Source organism: Labeo rohita, chromosome 18 (assembly GCF_022985175.1).
Source record: "Labeo rohita strain BAU-BD-2019 chromosome 18, IGBB_LRoh.1.0, whole genome shotgun sequence".
Classification (NCBI taxonomy): domain Eukaryota; kingdom Metazoa; phylum Chordata; class Actinopteri; order Cypriniformes; family Cyprinidae; genus Labeo; species Labeo rohita.
Window position 1 is genome coordinate 11,671,971 of NC_066886.1, and position 21,188 is coordinate 11,693,158.

Below are 21,188 nucleotides of genomic sequence, written 5' to 3' on the forward strand. Positions count from 1 at the left end.
TAGATGAATATCACATAGTGTGAGCTGCTATAGCCTCGGGCTAATTAGCAAAATGGATGCAAGAGAGTGACTAAGATTCATTCAGCTTCTAAACATCTGAGGGATCTGTGCTTCCAGAGCCACTCAACACCTTGACCCTCTTCTCAACAGAATGCCCTTTACTTTATAATTCAGATTCTTGCATGGCCTTCTGTGTGTGTGTGTTTAATGCATCTATATTCTGGCTCACTTCCCTCTGCCTATATTTATACCCCAGGTTCTCTTGGCCCTTCAAACATCAAACTGTTGTGTCCCATAAATCGGAAAACACAGGTGTTGATCCGCACAGAGCTCAACATCATGTTCCTCTTCCACTAAACAGCTGTGTGTGCACAGGTGGACTACACATCAAAGATGGGTATCGAGAGGAGCTCTGAGTCCATCCCCTCCACTTACTCTGACAGTGGATTTCTAAAAGCCTTTCCTTCATGTAGTGATCAGAGAGATGGGAACTTAGGAGGGCACACCCCTACCCCTTCGCCTACCCCTGTGAGGGTACTGGTACTGGTTTTCATATTTCCACCAAAAAAGAGTGGAAATTTATTCTGTGCCATCCATGTTCAGATTTTAAAACAAAAACTCATTTGGGAGTCAAAATGCAAAATAAAAGAGGACTGCTCCCATTTTCAAAAAAATCTCAAGTGCCTGAAGCAGCAAGATATTTAAAGCACACTATTTTCTTACTGCATGTAAAAAAATTTTGCTGTAAATTATATCATGTACACAACCTTCTATTCATAAAAGAATTCTGAACAAAAGTATAATTGTTTTCAATGTGTTTTTAAAATGTATGACTTTGCCATCACAGGAATGAATAACATTTAAAAATATGTTTCAATAGAAACAGTAGTTTTAAATTTTAATCATATTTAAAGGATTTGTTCACTTTCAGAATAAAAATTCTGATAATTTACTCACCCTCCTGTCTTCCAAGATGTTCATTTCTTTCTTCAGTCGTAAAGAAATAGTTTTTTAAAGAAAACATTTCAGGATTTTTCTTCATATAGTGGACTTCTATGGTGAGATTGAACTTCCAAAATGCAGTTTAAATGCAGCTTCAAACGATCTCAAATGCAGTTGTAAATGATCCCAGCCGAGAAAGAAGGGTCTTATCTAGCGAAACGATCTGTTATTTTCATAAAAATAATACAATTTATATACTCTTTAATGTCAAACGCTCGTCTTCTCTTACTTTCCCTGAACGTTTTTTCGGGTTCATGACAGTTAGGGTATGTCGAAAAACTCCCACCTCATGTGTTCTCCTTCGACTTCAAAATCATCCTATATCGCTGGGTCGGTACTTCTGCAGCGATGTAAGATGATTTTGAAATTATTTTTGAAGTTGGGGAGTTTTTCGACATACCCTAACTGTCTTGAGCCGGAATACACAGAGTTCAGGCAGAGCAAGACAAGATGAGCATTTGAGATTAAAAACTATTTAAATTGTATTCGAAACTGATCGTTTCGCTAGATAAGACCCTTCTTCTTCGGCTGGGATCATTTACAACCGCATTTGGGATTGTTTGAAGCAACATTTTGGAAGTTCAAACTCGGGCACCATAGAAGTCCATTATATGGAGAAAAATTCTGAAATGTTCTCCTCAAAAAACATAATTTCTTTACGACTGATGAAAGAAAGAAATGAGCATCTTGGATGACAAAGGGGTGAGTACATTATCTGTACATTTTTGTTCTGGAAGTGAACTTCTCCTTTAAGGTTTTTGAGGAAAACATTTCGGGATTTTTCTCCATATAGTGGACTTCAATGGGAGCGAACAGGTTTAAGGTTCAATTTGCAGTTTCAACGCAGCTTCAAAGAGCTCTACACGATCCCAGCTGAGGAATAATGGTCTTATCTAGCGAAACGATTTGTCGTTTTCTAAAAAAATAAACATTTCGATACTTTTTAACTGCAAATGCTCGTCTTGCACTAGCTTTGCGATGCACCTGTGCGCATTACGTAATCACATTGAAAACTTGACGCACAGTTAGCTCTTCGCCTGTGTACTTTATTTCAAAAAGTTAGGGTAGGGTGAAAAACTCCATCCCATTTTCCTCCAACTTAAAAAAAAAAAAAAAAAAAAAAAAAAAAAAAAAAAAAAAGTCATTTGTTCATGAATCTCTAGTTCTGTTTATTTAAAAGCTTAAAAAGACCCAAAAACACCTGACACACAGTTTGATTGCTAAATATTGCCACAGAAATGTAATACTGTGGTGCTTGATTATTTTAACATTCATGCATGTTCGCTGGTACCACAGTAAAGTTATTGCAAATCCTTAAATATTATGCCACAGTTCTATTAGTAAGTGTTGAATCACAGTAATGTAGAGAGCACTTACGGAAAGAGCTGTAAAGAGCGGAAGGTGTGGAGTGGGGGGTGTTTAACTGAAGTGTTCGGCCGCAGCACCATTGGTTGTGCTCTATTTTCTTGTGTTTATTTTGGACGTTCTTTCTTTCATGCACACACACACACACATATAAGAATAGTTAAGATGGGCTCTCAAACGGGACAGGGGGACCCCTGCAGATGGAGGTGGGCGTTACATCCGCCCAGTGAGTCATCACTGCTAAATTTACCAAAATCACTCGCTCACACATGCTCACATGCAAACACATGCTCATAATTGTTTTTGTCATCATTATCTTTATCATTATCACCATCACAGGTTTCTACAGGAATTAACCACTATGTTAACCACATATGGTCAAACACATAGGAAGATGAGAGGTCAGAACTTGTAACCTTTTTTTCTTACAACATCCACTAAGACTTGAGTTTGACTTCCTTTATAGTCTGTTTTTCTACCATTTATCCCAATGGGTGTTCTAATCTGGATGATGTGATTCAGAATTTAACTAGATGTCCTTAGTTGATTACTGAATCGGTGAGCCTGTTGGTCACTTCAGCTATGACTTCAGACTACAAGCTGTTTGTTTAATTAAGTACATTAAATAATCACTTAAATCTATTTAGATTTCCTGACCTTTCATAACAGGAGTTACATGCTCAAAAGTTACAGAGCAGTTATATTTAATATTTCACATAGCTGAGTGACAATAAAGGCTCTGTGAAGTCCTTCTGGCAACATTACCACAAATAGTTTGTATAATCAGTTCATGTTTATTCATGTGTAAACATCATTCAGGGGCTCATCTTCTTGATAGATTTTCTATCAGTAATTTTCAGGGCACAGTTTGCCATGGTGGAGAATGGCACTAGCAACACTGCATTAAATAAAAGTGTCTTCCAAATGCATAAAAGTAAAGTCTTTTGGTATTTCCAGTGCAGTTAGCCAAACTTAAAGCAATAGTTCACCCACACACCCCCACAAAATGCTGGGTGAAATATGGACAAGCGATTAATTCTTTTGACCCAGCGTTTGGGTTAAATGTTTAGCCCAGCCTTATTTTTATGTAACTATTACTTAAAATAAACCCAAAATAGGTTGGAAATTAACATTTAGTAATATGTTCAATAAATGAACTTATAAGTCGGATGAATAATAATTAAATATTAAACATTTTTTAAATTATTTAACTTGATTATTACTGATACCCCTAGTAATTATGTGTCTGACCAAAAAACCACACACACAGTCATTACTCAAAATATTTTTTGCGTTGTACAGAAGAAAGAAATTCATACAGATTTGGAACATGATGGAGATTAAATGATAGAATTGTCATTTTTGATATTTGATAATTAGAATTGTTGTTATATAACTTTTGTGGTTACTAAAACATTGCTGGACAAACAAGTTCAAACATAACTTATGGAAAAAAGAGAATTAAAACTGATTTGAATGTGTATTTTTTTATAGCATAGCATTTGTTTTGTCTTGGGGATCAGACCTACCTTATTTATTTTTAGGTATAATGAATGAAATAATTTGCACTGTGTTTACAAATTTGCATAATATTTTTATTAATTTATTTTTTACTTATTTTACTTTTTTTTCCAAAGGAGAATTACCTATGCACTAAAACCTATGAAGAGTTGTTTGAGGACATGAAATTTCTAGTGCTGTCAAACGATTAATCGCGATTATTCGCTTCCAAAATAAACTTTTTGTTTACATAATATGTGTGTGTACTGTGTATATTTATATATAAATACATACATATATATATATATATATATATAAAATAGAAAAATGTTTATATATTAAAAGTATTTATATATAATATAAATTCTACAGTACATTTACATCAAATACATTTACATATTTTCAAAATATATGCTGTGTGTGTGTATTTATGTATACATGATAGATATACACAGTACACACACATATATTATGTAAACAAAAGCTATTAATCATTTGACAGCACTATTTCACCCTTATATTTTTAATTTTTTGCAAAACTGTTTACTTTGAATGTTGTAAAGTTGTAAATCTTGTAAAATTCAGATAGTTTTTATAGTGTTGTTGCTGTTCAAAGCATATTCACAGACATTAAAGACTCCAGTTTGTCTCCACTACGTCCTAAACAGCCATTGTGTTTCTTGCAGAATCTGTTTGTTGACACAAAAACAGCCAGCAAGCGCAGAATCAATATTAATATACACCCAAGGTTTTAAATTATATGATAATTTCAGCCTAAATGTTATATTGTTTAAATTTGCGCTTTTTCGCATAGATTTCCGCTTAAAGTCGTGCTCATAAATAGCAAGAGTGACACCAGCGAGGCCCTGTTTGCTCCCTCACCTGCTTCCCCTGGTCATCCAGAGCACTTCTGCTCTTTAGACCTGCTGACACAGGTTATTAATGTGGCTCATTTAGCCTGACCCTCCCTCATCCCCCAGTCCAACACACACACATATGAGCCTCTGCAGCAATCAAACGCCCCGTCCAGACGCTCATTAGAGAATCACGCTCACTCGCACACATATTATTAAGCCATCTGCAAGTGAGTGATTTTTAGGAACAAATTCCATCACCGAACTCACAAATGTTCACGTTTTTGTAATCAAATGCAGAAGCACTCTGGCACGGAGACTGTATGGGGGTCTACCTCCATCCTGTAGTCCTCTGGCACTCGGCTGGCAGAGGCTGCAGCGCTCCTCCCATCCTTGAGCCTCTGGTTGCTGCTCCAGCCGCTCCATCTGTTCTGCCTAGAGCTCTAGACACCTCTCATTTCCCCACCACATTGCTAAACTAGCATTTCCACTTCCAAAATGGCTAATTTTTAGTCTGTTTGTGAGTTTGAAAATAGTCGTCAGTGAACTATTAAGTAAAAAAAAGAGTCTGAAATGTATGTAAACACAGAGTGTTCCACACTCACACATTCACAGACGTCTCTCTCCGCATGTGGCTTTGTTTGTTTACCTCAGCTCTAACCGCAACGCTTCTGCGCAGCGAGAGCAAAGTCTCGCCCTAGTCCTCTCCAGATTGCAGCTCCCCCCCTCAACCCCCTACCATCTCGGCAACTGCTCCAAGCTAAGCTGAGTCACTCCCTAACGTCGTACCCTCTCCCGGCCGTTCGGCTCTCTGGGAGAACAGAGCGGAGAGCGGCGGCAGTAATTAAGCCGTGCGGCAGGGGGCTGGGTTTGGACGGGGTGAAGTGCCGGGTTTTCGGGGGAGAGAGAAGGCCACTCCTGTAGGGCAGAGCCGCGATGCCATCTGTTGATCGGGCTCTCGGAGGGAACGGGGCGGCTGGGTCTGACAGAGCCGAACCCGGCACACCTGCAGTGAGATTCTCACACACCTAGATACGTTGAGAACGCTGCGCTGCGGTGCCACGGCTGTGTCTGCAACAACCAAGCCTGTGGCAGTCTGTTATGCTAGAAAGATCACAAAGCAGAAGCTCTGCATTGAGAGCAGCACAGCGATCCTTTAAACCATTTGTGTGTAAAAAATTAGCATAGCAGCACTTGTATGTACCCTGCATTTTTGTTAGGGCTATCAACTGTTTATTTGGTTTTATATTTTATGATAAACTGACTGTTAAAGGGGACATTGGATGCTAGACTCACTTTTACGTGATGTTTGCATATAAATGTGTATTAGCAGTGTGTGGACACAACCACACTACAATGCTAGAAATCCATTCACTTTTTTCTTTTTTATCGTGAAAAAACCTCAATTATCAAACCGTTTTGATTGATGACATCATACTGTTCAGGCCCCGCCCACAACCCCTGACAGACTGTCCCGTATCAGCATATTTCCACCCTCCGTTGTTCGCTGCCCGCCATATTCTTCGCACTCGAGCAGCTGTAGTGACAATGTCTTGTAAGCAGTGCAGCTGGATCTAAAACTGAACATAAGAGTCTTCATTTTCTCCTGACATCAGAACCACTGAGGACGCAGTGGATTTGTTTTGTTTTTGATGGTAATACAGCACTGAATACACACAGCACACAAACAGAAGAGAGGGGCGGAGTAAGCAGAGCTCATTATCATTTAAAGAGACATGCACCGAAACGGGTCCCTGTGAACAGAGCTGTTTTTGACAGGGTAAAAACTGCTGTTTTACACAACCATTGAGGAATTTTAAACAAAGTATGTTGCAGACAATTCATGAAGACCCTAAAGAATCATACCAACTTGTGGAAAATGGGCATCCGATGCCCCCTTTAATCAAGTTATTCATAATTAAATACATCAGAATTTATTACACAATACCCCAAATTAAGATCATCAGAAGACATTCAGTTGTATTTGACAAATGAGTAAATAGTTGAATAGCCATTAAGTTACATAAAGTGGCTTTAGAAGTCAGAATATTATTAAAATTTTATTTCTATTTTATTTCTATATCGTTGAACAACAGCCCATCACTAACCATACCATCCATACCATCCATAGCAATTCATTTTGCAATAGAGTTAATAGAGTTAGAGTTGATTATACTGCAACATTTGCTTAATTATTAGTCTATATTCAGTGTCTGTTTATGTTTTTTATTCTTATATTATTTTGTGTATTTATATAGTTTTTATATAATTAATTACATTCAATTAACTCTCCAAATGTTTTTTTTTCGATGTATAAAGTTTTTTTTTTTAACATATGAAATTGAAGTAATTTTATTAAAAGAATATTTCACCTAAAAATAACAATTCTGTCATTAATTACATTCATCATTAATCATGTCGTTCCAAACCCGTAATATCTTCATTCGTGGTACTCTCGTGAACATTGAAGACTGACACAAAACGCAAGAAATTGCTGAATAAAGTCGTTATTTTAGTTTTCTGTGTGTCTGAAAACGATTCTCGTAGCTTCTTAAAATTACACTTGAACCCCTGATGTCACATAGACTGTTTTAACAATGTCCTTAATACCTTTCTGGGCCTGGGCGTGTCGGTTACGTTGCAGGGTCAGAAAGCTCTTGGAATTAATCAAAAATATCTTAATTTGTGTTTCAAAGATGAACTAAGGCCTTATGGGTTGAAACGACATGAGGGTGAGTAATTAATGACGTTAAAATTAAAATTAAAAATTTGGGGTGAACTACCTCTTTAAATATTTAAATACTGTTTTATGTAATTATGTCATTTTTATATTATTAATTGGATTAAATGAACTCCCTAATTTTTTTTTTTATTATTTCTGACAGTTTTTTTTTTTTAATAACAGTTCACCCGTATATAAAGATCAGTGCGCAAGTGCTAGCGAATATACACGGTTATTACACTGTTACATGTGTATGTATGTGTGTTTGTAGATGTTTTGATTCTGCTATTGGCCGTCCCTCTGGTGTTGTGTGTGTTGTGCGCTGACGGTCTCTGAGTAATACTCTGGTGTCTGTCAGTATGCATTAGTGACATTTGTTACCGTCATGCCCTACTTCCGCTGCTCCGCAAAGCTGTAGAGGTGCACATTTCACTGGAGAAAAGCCTGCCTACTTAACGATGATCACCGCTAATGAGCACCACCAACAACATCAGTTATGCTCAAATTTCAGAGCGTTGTAAAGCTACAAAGCCACAGGGACTGTTAAATACAGTATGTTGAACAAAGTCATTAATGATGTGATGGTGAAGCATTGTTTCGAGCTATTAAAAGTTGATGAACAATGCATTATGATGTTCAGCTGTTTAAAATCATTTTACCGGGACTATGACGGATGCCAGATACCTCAGCTGACTAAGCCGAGTTTATAAAATTGTATCTATTGACCGTTCAGACAGAATATAGATTTTGTTCTTTCTTGTCAGGCTGCCAAAAAGGGTACTTGACGGGGAGTTATTACTAAAGAACTGAATGTTTTCTCTCTCTCTTTTCCTCTTGCTTTAGTGCTGTCTGATGCTTAGACACAAACGCGCACACACACGGGGTGGCAGGTGTGAGAGGCTGGGTTTGATGTCACATCGGGGGCCAGTCCCTTCCCTATTAGGCTGAGCAGACCACCTGTCTGGCTCTTGGATGAAGAGCTGTGCTTCAGGCCCGCCGGACTCATTAAGGCCCCGCGAGCAATTACTGCCTCCTCCTGCCGAGAAATCGACCCCATGCCCCACTGAAGCTCAGCTGAAATCCCTCAATCCTCTCCTCACCACCTCCTCATCTTGTGTTTTACCAATTCACAAAAAAACTACCTGCACGATCCAACTATATAACATGCTATTCATAGATCTATTCCAGTAACACCTCCGCAGTCCCGATGACCCACTGCCCTGTCTCTCAACCACACTGCGGGTTGGTGAAAATCTGGATTTATATCACCAGCGATTCTCAGCCGTACTGACGAGTTTCCAAGGAACTTTTTTACCATCTCTGTTTCTCTGACCTTTGCTTTAAGGGCGGATTTCATGTGCTGAACATTTTGACTATATTGATATTACCCTGTTCGTGTTGCTTCACCACAAATGAAGAGAGCATGCAAAGCATCATTAACCTTCAAAAAGGTTCTACAATCGTTAGCATCGGCTACAAATTTCACAGTGCAAGTGCTATTATTAACCTTAACTCCAGAGACAACAGAGCTGCCAGAAATGGTGGTACTTGAGGGGGAAAGTCATCATTTATAAATGACCCAAACAGGCAGTTTTATGATTTATAAAACACTATCCGTTTGTTTTTCACTTTTATGAAGGCACATGGGTGTGTTTTATCCAGTTCAAGTGTGAAAGAATTGTTTGGTTACCAAACAACAAACAGAAACAATGTTAGCTTTTTTGAAGGTCCAAATGCATATTTTAAAGTATTTGAATACCACAAAGTCAATTTGTGCTTGCTGATAAATAAAACACATTCCAAAATGGAATGTTTTTAAAATGTGATGCACATAATTGACAGTGGCCTGTCTTGGAATAAATATTTCCTGCATAGTTTATATTACATTGTATTAATATCACTGATTATTGATGCTGTATATTGACCCAGATATATCAGTATTGATATTTTGGTTGCATTCCAGAGGAAAATGCAATAGAAGTAGAAGTAGAAGACTAGACCAAACGTCTCAGTCTATTGAATCTCGTGCCAAGGAGAAACAATTGAAATATCAAAGATATACAAAATGTGAATTGTCTTTTCCATGTAAAAATCAAACAGGCATGTTTCTGTTGTAGTTTTTAGTTAACCGACTCCCTTATTCCTAAAGCTAATTATTGAATGAATTAAACGTGATTGCCAGTGAATTAAAAAAAGGGACTTTCTTCACCGCACTGAGATCGCAGTATCTCTGGGATGAAACAATACAAGGCCTTAAACATAAAACAACTAGAATCTAATATCATATTGCGATATCTTTAATATGTCTTGAGTTATAGGCATGCAAATTTTGGAAAAATAAAATTTATCGCACTTATACAGGTATGTTCAATGCAGGCATCTTGATAAAGGGAAACGAGATGCAAGAACATATAACATTATTTGTTCTTCAGGCATTCCTCATTAATACATCTTTAATACTTCTAGAGTTACAGGCATGTTTACAAATATGCTCAATCACAAATCTCACCAATCACCTCAAGGCAAATTCTGGAGTAAAAACTTGAAAAGTGCCATTTCCCCATTTTTGAATGGTCATCATTGGTACATAATGGAACAAAGCTTGCTAAAGTCAACAGATTTTACTAACAGACCTACCAATCTCTGTGTAAAAATAATATTATGATGCTACAATCTTTCTTTTTATTTTTACCCCCCTCTAATTTGACTCTGAATCTAAAGTGAAAATTGGCATTTTGACCCCCCTCTACAAAATAATGGATTACTCAGTAAATATTCATCCACGACATTTAAAATGTGGCTGTCGTCACTATACATGTCTAGCTTTCTTCAGGAAAAAATATTAGAAAAATAAAAAATTTCAACGGGGAAGTTTGCGAAATTTGGTTGATTTGACACGGAACTAACCCAATTACATTTTATTAACAATAAATTAAATTAGAGTTTATTAAATCTGAAAAGTTTCTCTATTTTTTTTTTTTTTGGCTATACTTCAATGTTCTATACCATATTTGGTAAAAAAAAAAAAAAAAAAGATTTTTGATGTGTACATTTTATTTTATTTTTCCTCAGGCAAAGGTAAAAAGTCATTTATCACACTTTAAAACAACTTTAAAACCCGATTTGGGGATATAGTTGAACTTCAGTGCGCATCAGTGGTTTATTGAGGGTTAAAACAGATTTTGATTGAGGAGCATTTCAGCACCACTTCAATACGAACTTGAAAGACTTCAGCAGTTGTAATTGCTGTGGGGGAATATCAATTTTGGTGCTATCATGACCCGCAGTGAGAAAAAGCAAGAAAAACAAAGCGAAAAAGCAGTTACACCTTTTATTCATTCGGTATTGAATTGCATCCATAGCAGCACTACTAAAAGACTGTCACAACAGCTCAATGTGTATGCAGGAGGGGGATGAGGGATCACTGACATTTATCTTCCATATTCTTCAGCAAACACAAAGAGAGAGTGTGCTGACAGACAAAGAGAGGGAGAGAAAGAGGGCCAAGTGATTGGTGAGGTGTGTGTTTGAGCATATTTGTAAATAGAGGGTGTGGTTTTCCTGGAACAACAAATTCTATTTCAAGGGAGCTGCGTCAGCACGAAACGCTTTTGCACTTTGTCAGAGGTCATATTATGTAGATACGCACAAACACACACAGAGACGTCTGAACATCTGTTTGGGTTAAGTGGAAGCCTCTAACAGACTGGCTTCCCTGCAGCTTGAAAGTCTCCAAAGCCATTTTTCCTATTATGCCACGTACAAGCAAACACACAGACCTACATAGTCACAAGTTTTGCCCTTGACATTCAGACTTACAGCACTGCTTCTTTATTAAGCAGACTGAACTGAACTATCCATCTGTCTTTCTGTCTGTTTTATAGACCTGAAGTTCTTTCGTTATTCCATCTGTTAAATATTGTACACCTAATCAATATATTCACTTAAGGTGATGATGCCAAGGTGAGACTGACTGTTTGATTGGTTGATTAACAGATGCCTGACTGATTTCCCTCAGTGAATACGTCTACTCTCACCTGTTTCAGAGCATGCCCTCCTCACCAAGAGCCCCTGTTCCCATAGAAACAGAGAACAGCTGGACTGTCAGACCAGGTGTGTTTGATTGACAGGGTCATACTAAGCTGTCCCAGGAGTGGAACTTGAGCTGGAACCCCGCAGTCTTTTGATCGGTTTGATTTTTAGTTGATGCTCAGTTGTGTGTCATGTACCTTTATTAATGATGCATAGTAACTCTAAACGCCACTGGCTATGTAACGGCAGATATGTTGCATTTTATGTTGTTCAAAGGAAACACTGACCCTTGAGTATGTTGCTGTATCGTATTTCAGATATTCTTTGTGACAGTGCCCTGAAGGTCAACTACGAGGTAATTCAATGTATAACAAAGTCATTTTTAATACTTAATTTAGCAAATGAGAATCCCTTAAATCCCCAATCAAAAAAGCCATCCAAAACAAGTGGACATTGTTGGTATGAAAATATTTGTGCAAGGTTAGTCCACTTGCAGAATAAATATTTCCTGATAATTTGCTCACCCCTATGTCATCCAAGTTGTTCATGTCTTTTAAGGTTTTTGAGGAAAACATTCCAGGATTTTTCTCCATATAGTGGACTTCAACGGAAGCCAACGGCCTTCAAAGTGCTCTACAGAATCCCAGCCGAGGAGTAAGTACTGTTTTCCCTGTTACAACGCAGTTACTGTTACTGACAATAAAATGTGGCGTTACTATTATTTATTATAATATTATTTTCATTTTATTTTTCAATTCATCTGAATAGATGCACAGTGTATTTGTATCTGATGAGCCGTAAACACTAGAGCAAAGGCACACGACTAGCCGTCGCTTGGTCTCACACACACGCAAAGAAAGTTACAGAGCGAGAGAGTCTTATATACCATGCAGAATTGACATGCTACATGGAAACAATATTCTTTGCTGAGTTCTGAGTAATGTGCAAACGATAATCTCACTGGCTGGCGCTCACCTATTATCGCACCTGTTTTAATTTAAGCAAATCAGTTCAAGCGAACGCAGACAACGTGATTAATATTCATGAACCCAGCAGCTCATTAATCCTTAGTGCATTTTATATTGTTATTAGTAGTAGAATTCATAGTAGTTTTGTTGTCTTTTCAGTATTATTTTTTATTATTTCCCTTTTTCTATAGAAACACTAAATTACAAACAATATCTTAAAGGAGAAGTCCACTTCCAGAACAACAATTTACAAATAATTTACTTTCCCGCTTGTCATTCAAGATGTTTGTCTTTCTTTCTTCAGTCGTAAAGAAATTGTTTTTTGAGGAAAACATTTCAGCATTTGTCTCCATATAATGGACTGCTATGGTGCCCCGATTTTGAACTTCCAAAATTCAGTTTAAATGCGGCTTCAAACGATCCCAAATGCAGTTCTAAATGATCCCAGCCGAGAAGAAGGGTCTTGTGTAGCATAACAATCGGTTATTTTAATAAAAAGAATACAATTTATATACTTCTTGTTAATGCCAAACGCTCGTCTCATCACTTTTTTTTTACAAAAACATTTCAATGTGATTATATAATGTGTGAAGTCGCGATTCACAGAGCTAGTGCAAGACGAGCATTTGTGGTTAAAAAGTACTTTTTTTTTTTTTTTTTTTTTTTAAGGAAATGACAGATTTCGCTAGAAATGTTTGGCGCATTTCACAAGACCAGGGGTGCCCAACCCTGTTCCTGGAGATCTACCTTTCTGCAGAGTTCAGCTCCAACCCTGATCAAACACACCTGTCTGTAATTATCAAGTGCGCCTTCAGATCCTAATTAGCAGGTTCAGTTGTGTTTGATCAGGGTTGGAGCTGAACTCTGCATGAAGGTAGATCTCCAGGAACAGGGTTGAGCACCCCTGCGCTAGACCCTTATTCCTCAGCTGGTATGGTGTACTAGCTTTCTAGGCCTTGAACGTGGTAGTTGCGTTGCTGTCTTTGCAGGATTAGAGAGCTATCGGATTTTATCAGAAATATCTTAATTTGTGTCTTGTCTTATGGGTTTTTTGTAAAAACATGAGGATGACTAATTAATTTTTCATTTTTGGGTGAACTGTCCCTTTAAGGTAGGGCCTTTACCCTCACAGCACCCTACACATATACACTTCAAATGGTAATTAGCTTCTCCAGCTTCTCCTCTATCAGTTTTACCAGTGGCAGAAATGAATTACAGGACTGAAATGAAAAACAGTATCTTCATGATTACAAAGAAAGTGTGACTTGCCTCCACGTTGTCTAAAACGGTCACATTCTGCGCTTGGGATATATACATTCACCAACCTAAGAGTGACAGTATACTTTGGTGTGTGTACCTTGCTCTCTGTATATTCAAAGCAAACACGAGCCTCATGCATTGTGGAGATGGGAAAGCACACGCCGCTGGTTCTGGGATGAGGAGGGGTTGATTGAGTTTGCTTTAACAGAGGCTGGGACAGGAGGAGTGAAATATGGGAGTGACAATATTACAGAACACCGGGACACCTGGAGACCAGCCAACTCCCGCAACTAATGTCATCATCTGTTCCAGAGAGTGTGTGTGCGTGCTGAGGGAATAGAGAGGGAATGTAGGAGAAAAAGCAATGCGTGATTGAATGATATGTGTTGGGTATTGTGTAAACATAGGCGCAGTTACATATAAGCCATTGTGGAAGTAATGCAATCCACTAAAAACTCTAATTTGCAGTCTATGACAGGGAATATAAAGAAATAGTTCAGGCGTGTGTGTATGTGTGTCACGGGTGTGATGTTCATAATGGAGCCCTTCTGCGGAAGGTAATTGCAGCTTTCAGGTCATTTACAAGAAAGCCCCCAATTAATGGAATCATAACGCTGCATCCTGCTCCGCCTCCGCCCTCACCATGCATTTGATCAGGAACGCCTTCCTGCTCTCATCTCTTTCTTACTCCTCCATCACTCCAGCTTTCTTTGCCGGCTCCCTTAGAACTATGAAATAATGATAGTTTTGAATGTGCAGACGATATTGCATTAACACATCACTTTGAAGAGCACAGGAACACGTGGTGGTGATCAGAAGAGGGTTTTTTTTTTCTGCGGAGAGCTTCGCCTACGGGGAGCATTTTCTCCATGCTGCGTGCTAGTAATGAGCATGTGTGGATGGGGAAAGACTGTGCTTGACCCTGATGGCTGTGTGTGGTTTGTAGAAGTCCACTGTTTGTATAATACTTACCTAAAAATATCTCATCAACTCATAAATATTTGAACAGCTATGTCGTCTGTTTGCAGAACAAAGATGTTTGTTTGAAACTCCTTGGTCTCTCATAGTCAAATTTTGCAATCAAATTCAAAGACTGGAAATTATTAGGTTTTTTCCAAGGTTGTTTTGTTCTGTTTTTTGTTTTGTTTTGTTTGTTGTTTTTTTAAATTGCCTTTAATATGTCTTTACTCTTGCTCTGTCAAATTGTCAAGCCTATGTAAAGCACTTAGTACTATTCAATTCAATTTTAGTTTTTTGTTTTGTTGTTAGTTTTGTTTTATTTCGTTATTTTAAAAAGCACATGGTCAAGCCTATGTAAAGCACTTTGAAACATTCAATATGTTTGTTTTTGACTTGTTTTGTTTTTTGTTTCGGTTCTTGTTTTTGTTTTTTTAAGTTGCCTTTAATATGTCTTTACTCTTCTGTCACATTGTCAAGTCTATGTAAAATACTTGTTTGTTTTTTGTTTTGTTTCATTGTTTTGTTTTTTTGTTTTTTAGAATTGCCTTTAATATCTCTTAACTCTTCTGTTACATTGTCAAACCTATGTAATGCACTTTGAAACATTCAATTTGTTGGTTTGTAATTGACTTGTTTCGTTTCTTGTTTCGGTTCTTGTTTTCATTTTTTAAAGTTGCCTTTAATATGTCTTTACTCTTCTGTCACATTCTCAAGTCTATGTAAAATACTTGTTTGTTTTTTGTTTTGTTTTGTTTGATTTGTTGTTGTTGTTGTTGTAGTTTTGTTTTATACAATTGCCTTTAATATGTCTTTACTCTTCTGTCACTTTGTCAAACCTATGTAAAGCACTTTGAATTATTCAATTTGTGTTTTGTTTTGTTTCATTGTTTTGTTTTGTTTTGTTTTTTGGTTTTTAGAATTGCCTTTAATATGTCTTTACTCTTCTGTCACATTGTCAAACCTATGTAAAGCACTTTGAATTATTCAATTCAATTTGTTTTGTTTTGTTTTTTTGTTTGTTTGTTTGTTTTAATTCCATTAAAATTAAATAAAAAGTTTTGTTTTGTTTTGTTGTTTTTTAAATTGCCTTTAATATGCCTTTACTGTTCTGTCCTGTCCAGCCTATGTAAAGCACTTTGTATTATTCAATTCAATTTGCATTTTTTTTTTATTGTTTGTTTGTTTTGTTGTTTTGTTTTATTTCGTTACGTTTTTTCGTTTTTTTGTTTGTTTGTTTTTTTATTTCATTACGGATTTGTTTTTTTGTATGTCTTTACTGTTCTGTCACATTGTCAAGACTATGTAAAGCACTTTAAATCATTCAGTTTGTTTTTTTTTTGTCTTGTTTTGTGTTTTGTTTTGTTTCGTTTTTTAAAAAATCTTTACTATTTTAATATCTTTACTCTTCTTTTACATTGTCATTGTCATGTAAAGCACTTTGTGTTTTGTATTTTTTTGTTTTTAAAGTTGCCTTTAATATGTCTTTATTCTTCTGTCATATTGTCAAGCCTATGTAAAGCACTTTGAATTATTCAGTTTAATTTGTGCTTTTTGTTTTGTTTTTTGTTTTGGTTACTGTTCTGTCACATTGTCAAACCTATGTAAAGTGCTTTGTATTATTCAATTCATTTGGAGTTTTCGTTTTGTTGTTTATTTTGTTACTTTTTTGTTTGTTTTTTAATTGCCTTTAATATGAATCATTCAATTTTTTGTCATCGTGTTTTGTTTTTTGCTTTTTGGTTTTTTTTATTGCCTTTAGTATGTCTTTGCTGTCACATTGTCAATCCTATGAGTTGTATTTAATAATTCAAAGTGCTTTACATAGACCTATTAATAAAAAAGAAAAAATATAAAAATATAAGTCAATTATAACTATCAATCAATCAATAAAGGATAAAATAATCCTATATTGATAGTATAAATATGATGTAAAATAAAATAATGCAGTTCAGTCAGTAATGTAAAGTGCAGCACAGCGCTTAGTCAGAGAACGCAGTGGTAAACAATTTTTTGTTGTTGTTGTTGGAACATGGCTACAGTCGGGGCACATCTGACATTTTCTGGATGCTGATTCCAGCTGTGAATAGCATAATAGCTAAATGCTGTCTCACCATGTTCTCACCAAGAATGAGCCCTAGTATTTCTAGCGCCACTATTTTGCTGATAATGTGATGTTGTACTTTTTATCTTATTCTGGCCTAACACTACACATTTTGTCAAAACAAAAGAGAGAAATAAAAAGCTACTTTTCCTGCTTTTTCAGTGTTTTGGGGTACAGTGTATATAGTAAGTAGTGTGTAATGTATTTGCAGTCTTTCTCTCTGTCTTCTTTTCTCTATAAAAGGTGAATGGAGTGGTCAGCAAGGGGCAGTGAAGAGACTCACCGCAGAAGAGGAGAGGAAATTAAATCAGCGGGATGCACAGGTTTGGGGCAGATGCAATGAGTGCCAAGTGCAAACTAATTTAATTGTGTGTGTGGGCTGCTGTCCCATGATGCCCGGCCCAGACCAGCCACCCCATGACCTTCACGACCCTACAGCCTGCCATAGGGAGACAACAGTCTGCTGCAGGAGGCACCTGGGAACACACTTGGTAAGTGGTCTGCACCTAATTTGTGTATGAATGTAACCATAAATGTTTTTCACGTGCTCAGATGGCTGACAAAAACATTGACCGAAGTCATACAGCATTTAAAACAGAAAGCGAGAAAATTCAGGAAGAAAAAATGAAGCATCTCATAGAGGGATCAGAGAGAATAGGAGGCGGAGACTGAATAGAGATGGAGGGGAAAAGAGATAGATCAGGGTGCGATGGAGAGGTAGGAAGTGCCACATGTTTGTCTGTGACACCGCATGCTGTTGTGTAAGCCAAACAAACAACAGGTGTTGGGCTTCTGTAAAAACCCTCTTGCTCCTGACTGTGAGAAAATTGGAGTCGGCAGACCTGTGAAGTTCAAAGGAGGAGAAAAAAAAACATTAAACAAGAGAAGCATCACTCTCAATGTGGATGGGAAATCAAATGCCATGCTAAGACATAAATGCAGAGATATACACCTATGGGAGCAGACAAAACACACATGCACGTGCACATGTAATATTACATAAAAGGACTTAAGACTGAATTTAAGCTTTCTATGAATACAGTACACTTTGGTGTCCCATGAGTTCAAAAATGCTCACAAAGACAGCTTTTTAAAAATAAGAAATACAGCAAAAACGCTAATATTGTAAAATATGATTACAATGTAAAATACACTACCACTTAAAAGTTTTTGAACAGAAAGATTTTTAATGTTTTTTTCAAAGAATTGTCTTCTGCTCAGCAAGCCTGCATTTATTTGATCCAAAATACAGCAAAAGCAGTAATATTGTGAAATATATTTAGAATTTAAAATAACTGCATTCTATTTGAATATATAATTTATGTAATGTAATTTATTCCTCTGGTCAAAGCTACATTTTCAGCATCACTACTCCAGTCTTCAGTGTCACATGATCTTTCAGAAATCATTCTTATATGCTGATTTCCTGTTTAAGAAACATTATTATTATTATTAGAAATATTTAAAACAGTTCAGTTTTTTTAATGAACAAAAAGATCAAAAGATCAGCATTTATCTGAAATAAAAAGCTTTTGTAACACTACACCATTCAAAAGCTTGGAGTCAGTATAATTTTTATTTTATCTGTATTTTATATATATATATATATATATATTTATATTTAGTGATAATAAAATTGATCAAAAGTGATAATAAAGACATTTATAATACATTAATAATATTTATTATTACAAAAGATGTATATTTTAGATAAATGCTGTTCTTCTGAACGTTCTATTCATCAAAGAAACCTGAGAAAAAATTCACCACAGCTGTTTTCAACGTAATAATAATAATAATAAACGTTTTTGAGCAGCAAATCAGAATAGTAGAATAATTTTTGACATTTCATGAATTTTTAGCATCATTACTCCAGTCATGTGACTAAAAAATCAGCTTTGAAATCACAGGAATAAATTACATTTTAAAATATATTCAAATAGAAAGCAGTTATTTTAAATAGTAAAATATTTCAGAATATATTTTACTGTTTTTGCTGTACTTCTGATCAAATAAATGCAGGCTTGGTGAGTAGAAGATACTTTAATAAACATTAAAAATCTGTTCAAAAACTTTTGACTGGTCATGTAAATATTTTCTAATATTTGTTCTGGAAAGTTTGATACATTACAGGATTCCTTTGTAACAATCCAAATGTTTTCCTGTCATTTTTAATCAATGCATATAGGATTTAATCAATGCTATATATATATACTTCCAACTAGCAACTTAATGAATGATAGTTTAAAGTCACTCTGCAAGCTTGATAGCCATGCCATTTTTTTATTATGTTTTTTATTATAAACTAAAATAATATTGTTTATTTTGAGGTTTATCTTCTGCTTTATCTGCTAGCCAAAACGTTTTACACTGTATTTAACCAAAATTCAGTAAAAGAGTTCATATGAAATGAATAGAAGATAAACACACCATGTTTAATTTGACTCCCTGAGGCTGACAGACATTTTCTGAAGGTTAGGCAATGAACATTTAGTTGAAAAAATACTTCATTTTTCAGGAGTTTCAGGCTCTATTTTGTACCCAATTTGCAGAAACTGCCACTTGTTTTTATTTGCGCCTGACTTCCTGATGAGGAAGTCATCCTGACGAGTTACGTAATGAGGATAAAAACACATATTCAGTCATTTGCACAATGGCCATTATAACACAGAACTTAACGGCATTTATTTTCCATTTATCATGGATATAAAAGGCTTCTGTGGTGAATTCAAATGTTCGTTTGCCATTAAAGCTTAGCTCAGCGGTTCTTCCACTCATTTGCATTCTCTCCCGCTCTCTCTCATTCTTTCTGTCTTTTTCTCTTTACTTCCTCGCGTGTGAGTTTCAGTTGGAGTGAAGTTGATCTTCCCGTGCCGCGTGTGCTGCCGTCATGTGATTTGATTTTGAATTTTCAGTCAGTTCATGCTGTGTAAATGTTTCTGTTTTTCTGTCACAATTAACCAGCTGGATTTCAGTTAATTTCCATGCCTTCTGAAATATGATTAAAGCATGCTATCGATCACATAGCACAGGTGTGCGTGGCATTAAACATCCAGAAGTAACATATTGTCTTTGCACCAGCATTTCATTTACATTTTGACACTTTTAATTAAAGTGACTAATAGAGCATTCAGGGTTATGCTATTTGTGACAAACTTTGACACAATATGTACGTATTTATCTCTTACAGATGTCTCAGATGCTGTTAATATGATCAGATTGACTATTAACGGTTGTGATTCGTTAAGATGTTGGCAGTGTTCCATGGCTCATAATGTCGTGTGACCTTTAAAGCGTTTAATGCCAAGTCAGGCATATTGAATGCTGTCTGTGGATGAAGCGGTTTGTGTGTGTGTACGTGTTCGGATCGTCCTGGGCACAATGGGGCATCGTCAAACAGAGGGCACTCTGCGTGAGGGCATTTGAGCCAGAAATGTGATGGAGAGCTCTTTCATTTGATGTCTTCTTTAAAGGGCTCTCCAGTTTGGGTTGAGGTGGGTGGTCTTCTCTAATGAGGAGACCAACCTTAGGCCAGGTCAGCTTTCTTTTTTCCGCCACTCGCTCTGAAGCTTTCTCTGTCTTTCAGTCTGTCATTCGCGTGTTTGGGCTCATGCTGTTCTTAAGTAATGGCTCAGGATGGTGAGCTGTTATGTGCTATCTTTGTATCCTGCCCAGTCAACCTATTGAAAATAGCCAGCACAGCCACAACATAGTTTCAAATGATAAACTCCAAGGAGGTTGTTAACACCTGGAGAAACTTTCAGTGAGCATTAGTGTAGCAGTAATGTGTTCTGTGTATGAGTGCTAAATTATGCCAAAAAATCATCATAACATTTAAAACAAGGTCCCTATTTGACATGTTTTTGTAGAGTTGCTTACTGAATTTAAAATGAAGCAAAAAATCACAGCTGACAATGATCAGTGACAAAGTGTGTGTGTGTGTGTGTGTGTGTAAATGTATAAATAAAAAATATAAATATTCATATGAATATATAAATATAATACTTTAAGTTTTAGTTATATTTTTAGTAATTTTGTTGTGTGTTTATATGTGTGTGTGTAAAATATATAAATGAAAAATATATAAATATTAATATGAGTATATTAATATTATATTTCTGGTGTAAAATTATAATATTGTACTTTCAGTTTTAATTTTTAGTAATTTTATGGGCTTTTATAAATGTGTATGTGTGTGTGTAAAATATATAAATAAAAATATATTAATTCAGTATTAATATTGCTATTAATATATAAATTACATGATATAATATTATATTTACAGTATAATATATTATGCTTTCAGTTCGTTTTAATTTGGTTACATTTTTAGCAATTTTATGGGCTTTTATAAATGTGTGTGTATTTGTGTGTGTGTGTGTGTGAAATATATAAATAAAAATATATAAATATTAATATGAATA

The 21,188-nt window shown here is 36.0% G+C and overlaps 1 long non-coding RNA gene across 1 annotated transcript in view; it reads left to right on the forward strand.

The window, feature by feature from the left end:
- The window catches only part of LOC127180431 (uncharacterized), a 106,736-nt gene extending 97,229 nt beyond the window's left edge, over positions 1–9,507 (forward strand). Inside the window, exon 3 of the long non-coding RNA XR_007829642.1 lies at positions 8,287–9,507. This is a non-coding gene — a long non-coding RNA (uncharacterized LOC127180431). The remainder of the gene's footprint in view (positions 1–8,286) is intronic.
- Positions 9,508–21,188: the final 11,681 nt, after the last annotated feature.